The sequence below is a fragment of the Lissotriton vulgaris genome, chromosome 1_1 (genome assembly GCF_964263255.1).
Source record: "Lissotriton vulgaris chromosome 1_1, aLisVul1.2, whole genome shotgun sequence".
In the NCBI taxonomy this organism is placed as follows: domain Eukaryota; kingdom Metazoa; phylum Chordata; class Amphibia; order Caudata; family Salamandridae; genus Lissotriton; species Lissotriton vulgaris.
Genome location: NC_141685.1, coordinates 448,224,214 through 448,231,641, shown reverse-complemented (window position 1 = coordinate 448,231,641; position 7,428 = coordinate 448,224,214).

Sequence of the window (7,428 nt, the reverse complement as noted above, 5' to 3'; positions counted from 1 at the left end):
CAGAGCCTCAGTCTATCTAGGTATTCACCAGACAATGCTGCGCCTTGACAGCACATTGGTTGCTGAGGAAAGGCGGTTGACTAACCGGGTGTAGCGGCGGTCTAGGCGCTGCATCTTCCTGTGCCTAGCAGCACGATCCGCCTTTAGTTTCGTACAGAGTGCCTCCAGGGCACCCGTCATGCCCATGAAGCCAACCTTGATTTGCCTCTGTAATGATTTGATTTTTTTTGCCTACATGCGCTGTACTTCCAACATGTGCCCCTCCAGCCCGACGAAGACTGTGTCCTCTCGTGGGACTGCTGCACTGGTGGATGCACTTGCCCTGTGCCTGGATGGAATTGGCGGGATCGGATCTGCACGTGCTCGAGCACGGTGTTGTGGCTCTGGCTGTCCCGGGACTGGTTGGACATCGCCATTGGTGTCCTGGCTTTCATCCTCCAGTGGGGGCAGCGGTGGCACTACATTCCGCCTGCTGCGTTTTGGAGGGATTACTGGGCTGCCCTCCTCCTCCGTTTCCTCCTCTTGCCCTGTTGCCTCTGGTTAGGGAATTCATCCTCTCCTCCACTGACTGTTTCCTGCATCTCTGATGGTGCTGTGGATGTAAATGTACACATTCATTTTCTGTCCTGACTTGCACTTGTCATGCATTAAATTTCACTGTTTGGGGTTACATGTATCCGGTCTGTCTGTATTTTGCTTTTCCTGATGCGCACATACTGTTAGGGACTGGCTGGGCGTAATTGCACCACTATAATATGCATGTGACTACATCACCCATAATGCATTGCTGGGTGTGCTTGTGTACCTGCACTGGACTTTTATTTTTGTTCTGCCCCTGGGTCTCTCCTGGGTGTGTGGGGGTAGTAGGGAGGTATCAGGGGTATGATGGCATGCTTCTTACCTTGTCTTGGTACTGGGGGGTCGGAGCTGTCCAGGTCTGCCACACCCATTACACTCTCTGAAAGCAGGGTCCCCTCAAGCATTTCCTCTAGTGGTGAGGAGTCAGTCGCATGAGAGGTCCCACCACCAGTCTTCCTGGCCTGCTCCAACCTGGCAGACACCTTCTCCTTGGAGCGCTGGCGCATATCGTACCAGCACTTCCTGAGAAATCCACGCTTCGTTTGGTGACGCCAACTGCGTTTACTTTGCGCTGGATATCAGCCCAAATCCTCCTCTTGCGTGTCTCAGGCACCCACAGGGACTTCTTTCCGAAGAGGTGCTCATGGCTTACAACCATTTCCTGGATCAGGACCTTCAGCTCATTTCAGAAAACGTTTGTTTTCTTTTTCTCTGTGTTTGCCCCGCTGATGTTTGTCCTGGCTGGCCATGTCTCCAGTGTCTGCCATTGTTTTTTGCACTGCATAGTTCCCTCACCTCCACTCCTACTCTCTCACTGTGCTTCAGAAACTCAGGTGAAGCATGGGTAGTCACACTTCCTGGTTGTGATGTCATCAAGCTGCACCGGAGTTTCTGATTCTCAAATTTGCGAATTTCGCAAAATTGTGATTTTTTGGAATAAGGAATCGCTATTTGAACAGTCGCAATGAAAATATCGATTTTTTACTGAATCGCTACTTTTTTGCGATTTTTTATTTACATACCGTTTTGAGATTCTCAATTTGCGATTCACAAAAAATTGCTAATTGGGAATCGCAAAAGGGGGGTTTGATACATATGGCCCTTAGTCTTTTCCTGAATTGAAGAAGCTCCTGAGTTACTAAGAATTTCTGGTGCATTATTAAGCTATGGCTCTTCTTCCCGCTTTTTTACATACAAACCTTGGGGAATGAGTAGCTGTATACTTGCTGATCGAAGAGAATGTGCGGACCAGCATTGGATAAAAAGTTGCTTTATGTACCTAGGTGCACCCAAAACAGAGGTTTGTGAATGAGAGGCATGGCCTTAAAGCTACCACGGAAGGTAACAAGGAGTCACTCTAATTTCCTTAACAATAGTGTAGCATATGCAGGCTCTGGCATAGCATGCCGTTGAGTTCCATAATACCTGCACATTTCGGATGTTAATTTTAGAATTCCCTGCCTAATGCAAGGTTCCATAGTGTAGTTCAGCATCTAGAACAGCCCTTACGGTCCAATCTTGTTTTTCTAGTACAGGATGCATTTTCTACAAGAGCATCAAATGTCCTGGCAGTTCATAGACATGGTTTTTATTAAACCAGACTTACAACAGCTTGACCTTGTCTTTTATTTCAATAAGGTCATTTCCTACAAAAAAAGATCGGCTACCTGTTTTCGGATTCTTCTGCCAGTGATTGATACCAACAATTCAAAATTCCGTTAGCTTCTGCTTGTTCCTGGGTAACAGTGCCCTGGGAAACTCTATTCTTACAGAAGGACTCAAATAAACTAAGTGATTGGTCGGAGGTAATGCTTTCTTTTGCAGCCTTTCTAAGTGGAGGTTATGGTCTAGCGTATCAAATGCTGCAGACAAGATGAGAGCTTTTGCAGTGCAGGATCTCCTGCATCAAAGAAATTCAAGATTATAGACTGAATGCCAGTAGAGCAGTCTCTCAGACTCTGTTGGGACGGCCGTCTGATTAAAACTCAGCAAGGTGATCAGGTGTCACCACTAGGTCTTGCAATTGTAGAACTGTTTTTTTTTTTCTATCAGCTAAAAAGGCTAAGGAATATTGAAGATGGGTAAATAGATTTTACGATCTGTAGTGTCCAACCTAGGTTCCTAAAGGAGTAATTTCACAAAAATGTGCTTTAATATATGGGGATCAACACACCAATATTTGATACCCTGCCTGGACAATTTTTTCTGGGTGTCAGTCTCCCTGTAAAAACAATAGCTTATACATGTTCATGATGGTAATTGCCACCTCAAGGAAATTCTTGGGGAAAGTAAAAAGTTGGATGGTCAGTCTATTTCTCCAAAAACTGAAGATCAGTAATCTGTTGACATCTCAAACTGGAAACGAATCTTGGATGGAATCAACTTTGTCTTAAAAAAAATCTGTACTTGAATGCACCAGTTTCTTCAAAGTGAGCTTCAAAGGCACACTGTCCTATTGAAGTTTGTTATTGAAGGAACTAAATCTATTTTGAAGAAATTATAGTCTCCAAGTTCCATGATGTGTACCAATGCATCGAGAAGGGAGGATCAATAAAAAAGAGAAGTATACTGTGGAGCATCTTGTTTGCTCATTCAAGCTCATGCACCAAAAGAGTTGCTAGAAAAAATGCATTCTATATCTAGAAGCTTCTTTTAAATTGATGCACTTCAAAATTGAATTTTTTAAGAATATCTAAAACTTCTAAAGTACCTTAATGTGCCAAATTTCACCTTTACACTGACTGAGAGAAATGCACTTTTATTTGAGGGCGATCTTTCCAGATTTCATTGATTCTGAATACCAACACTATACAAGGTCAAAGTATTTTAATGTAAATCAAAAGGTTACTGCCTGATTTAAGGACACGTCCAAATTTTAACAAGAGGAGACCTTAGAATTTGATGCGAGTGTCACCCTTAATATTACACCAGAATAATAAAATAATATTTCAGTGTGATCTTGCTTAACCTTGCTGCAGAGTTTGATTACGAGTTAGATAAGAGTGGGAGCATCCATCTGGTCTATTCATGACTCCCACATTCATCCCTAATCTCAAAATGGATGTCAATAATAGCGAACTGTTCCAACTTGCTCAAGCTGTTGAATTGTGAAACAAGTGTGATGATAGCATGGTTACCAGTACTGGTATCTGAAATCTTTCCTGGTTAGTATCTTGACATCCAATAATTGTTACAGAAGAGCCCAACAGCCCTAGCTTAGGATCTGACCTACTTCCCAGATTTCCCTGGACAGACCCAGTTTTCAGAGGAGCAGAATTGACCCATATGCTCTTGTTTCCACAGGCGCATACAAAGTGTGAAATGATTTAAGTAATTTAGCATTTTCTTTCAGGCATTTTAGGAGGTTATCTACAAGCTCCAAGCAGAGTGGGGAGGGCAGGGGACACAGGGTGGATGTCTTGCCATAGCTAATCTTTTATAAATGCAGGCTTGTAAATTAAGAATTCAAAGGAACAAGTATTAAAACGGGTTTCAGTGTCTGACAGTCACTGCCACACACTGTGAGTGCCTACATATACTTAGTGTGTGGCAGGGACCATATATATATATATATATATATATATATATATATATATATTATGTTATGTTATCCGGATTTATAGAGCGCACAGATGCCCCAGCAAAGGGGCGTCCTGGCGCTGGTACAGAACAGAAAAGCCGGACAAGGGGGAGAGACACAACACAACAGAACTAAGGAGCAGGGGGGAAGAGAAAGGTTTTGACAGCCTTCCTGAAATCAAGGAGCCCATCGATGGCACGAATGTGGACGGGCAGGGAATTCCACAGTTTGGCGGCAAGAACTCGGAAGGAGCGTCCGCCTATCCTGGATTTCTTAAAGCGAGGGACCATGGCTAGGTGGAGGGCGGAGGACCTCAGAGAGCGTGCTGGAACATAGGGGAGAATGAGAGGCTCCAGAATCTGAGGAGATGAAAGTTTGAGAATTTTAAGAGTCAGAGATTTAAACATAATTCTCTGAGCCACCGGAAGCCAGTGGAGATTGTAGATGGTTTTCCTAGCTGAGCAGAATTTGGGTAAGCCAACCAGAGCCCTGGCGGCAGGGTTTTGGACGCGTTGGAGACGGGCTAGTTCAGCCTGATTGACTCCGAGAAAAAGAGAGCTAGCATAATCAAGTTTTGACAAGATCATGGCTTGCACAATGAGCTGTCGGGTGGGAGCGTCGAAGTATTTAAAGGTGGACCGAAGCGGACGCAGAATCCCAAAACAAGATGCAGCAATCTTTTTAGTATGGGTGGAAAAGCTCAGTTGGGAGTCAAACCAGACCCTTCTATGTCTGACCTGTCCTCGATTCTGCTTCTCAAAATATGATCACCCTACACTAATTTCCTTCACTATGCCAACTCAAAAGCATGGTATCAGCACCGGAGTAACTAACAAGAGGTGGGGTGAAGCCAAGACGTAAGACAGCATTTCAAAGGTGCGGCCAACCTAAATAATAGGATTAATAATTGTTTCCTGAGGAAAGTATACAATTTGCAAAAAACAAAAAGAAAAGAAGTGTAGCATAGATTGTTCAGATCGAGAATCACAAGAACATACCTCAAGGCCCGCTTCACTATGTGCGCATTTTGGATAGGAGACCAGGAAGTGGGCTAGATTAAATTAGAACCTAAGCAAGAATCTCGGATGACGATTTGATATAAAATATAGATAGGGCTCCATACGATCAGTGGGGACTAAAATTTAGTGAACAGCCATTTTCTTCTTGCTAAGTTTTTCCTTCTCCTCTCCAACAAGGTGAAGAAATCAGTCTAGAAACATTCTTTAGCTGGAGCGTTAATATCAAGAACTTTTCAGGCCTCCCCCATCAAATTAAATTGGTCTTTTACAAATTTCAGCCACAAATTTTGCAGGCATGATCCTACCGAGATAGTCAGTGATTATAACCTGGTTTACAAAGGTTTCACCTTTTGACCAAATGGAGAGCCATAGCATGAGTGGTGCTAACATAGTACAATCTTCCAAAAACAATAGGCCTATCTCTGTATGGCAGGCATGGGTGTGCACACAAGTAGAAACAGATAGCACTCTCCTCACAAACGCATTCTGCCTAACCTGCAAGTGCGATGTGTCACAATGCTCCCATATTCCTGTACCAAACATCATGACAGAAATACATTGAACCATATATATGTTGACCATCTTATCTATGGGTTTAGAGCCTAGCTTACCAGAGAACCAAAAAATGTCCTCTGTGGTTTGATCAAATTGCGTTATACTTACTTTCATTTAATGTGCCCAGTTACACTTGTTATCAAAAGGTAGCCTCAGTTACGTAAAAGTTGGAACACAAAGTGATTCAGTCCTGTTAATATAATGAGATTTCAAGTTGCTAGAGACATGCCCAAAGATCATGGTATGTGTCTTAGCTATATTTGTTGCTAGACCTAGATCGCTCACAGAAAGGACAAATCTGTCCAATAATCTCTGAAGACCCACTACAGTTCTTGACAGTAAAACACAATCATCTGCATACAGCAATGCAGAGACTCCGAGCTTCCACCCTGGGAACATCCATCTCTTTGTGATAAAAATAAAGCTCATTATATTATAGGCAGGAAAGAAAAGGGGCCAATACAAACCCTTGTCTCTCACCATGCTTGATCTTAATCAGAGCTCTGCATCCACCATAGGCCGATACGTGATGCACCCAGTGACCTCCGTGTGGAGATGGCCTATGCACAATTGGAGCATCCACTTCCCTTTATAGCATTTTTCCCCATAACCTCCCTCGATTAACATAATCGAATGCGGCACTGTGGTCCATAAATGCTAAATGTAGGTACCCGCTCTTCGCCATAGTATTCTTGCTGATGATTAGTGGAGGTTCAGGCATTGATTTACAGTGCGTACATACTTTCTGAATCCATACTGAACAGTGGTGAGGATACCTTTTACTGATACCCAGTCCTCTAATCGAGCCAATGCAATTCTTCCAAGTACCTTCCCTGTAGAATCAATTAAAGAAATAAGTTGACAGCAGCAAAGGTCGGCTCGATCACCCTTCTTATAAATGGGGACAATGATGGAATTCAACCATGATTTAGGAGGACCTATGGTGATAGCGTTCCTTAACCCTTTCGATACTCATGACGAGCTCAGCTTGTCATGATGCACAGTTGAGCTGTGCTGATGACGAGCTGAGCTCGTCATGAATGATGTAGTAAAGCATTTTCCAGCACAGGGGGGGAAAACGCCTAGCAGCCAGGGTGTTAATACATTAACAATTAAGGGAGCCCATAAATCTCTCATCTTTAAGTAAATCGAGTAGTACCTGGTGTCTTGTTCCTTAGTCATTACTACAGCTGAAACTCTCCTTACCATGTATGCATCTTTGGAGGCAAAGGTGTGGACTCTCACTGAAAAGGACAAGTGGGTTGATTTTGCGTCAATCAATCAATCAATCAATCAATCATGGCATTTGTAAAGCGCACTACTCACCCGGGAGGGTCTCAAGGCGCTGGGGGGGGGGGGGGGGGTGTATCACTGCTCGAACAGCCAGGTCTTGAGCTGCTTCCTGAATGAGAGATGGTCTTGGATTCGCCGAATGTGGGTGGGGAGGGAGTTCCAGGTCTTGGCTGCCAGGTAGGAGAAGGATCTTCCTCCGGCAGTGGCCCTGCGGATGCGTGGTATGGTGGCAAGGGCGTGGCTGGTCGATCGTAGCTGGCGGGTGGGCGTGTAGAAGGTCATGCGGTCGTTGAGGTACTTGGGGCCCTGGTCATGGAGAGCCTTGTGTGCGTGGGTGAGGAGTCTGAACGTGATTCTCTTGCTGATGGGGAGCAAGTGCAGGTTTCTCAGGTGTCCGGTGAC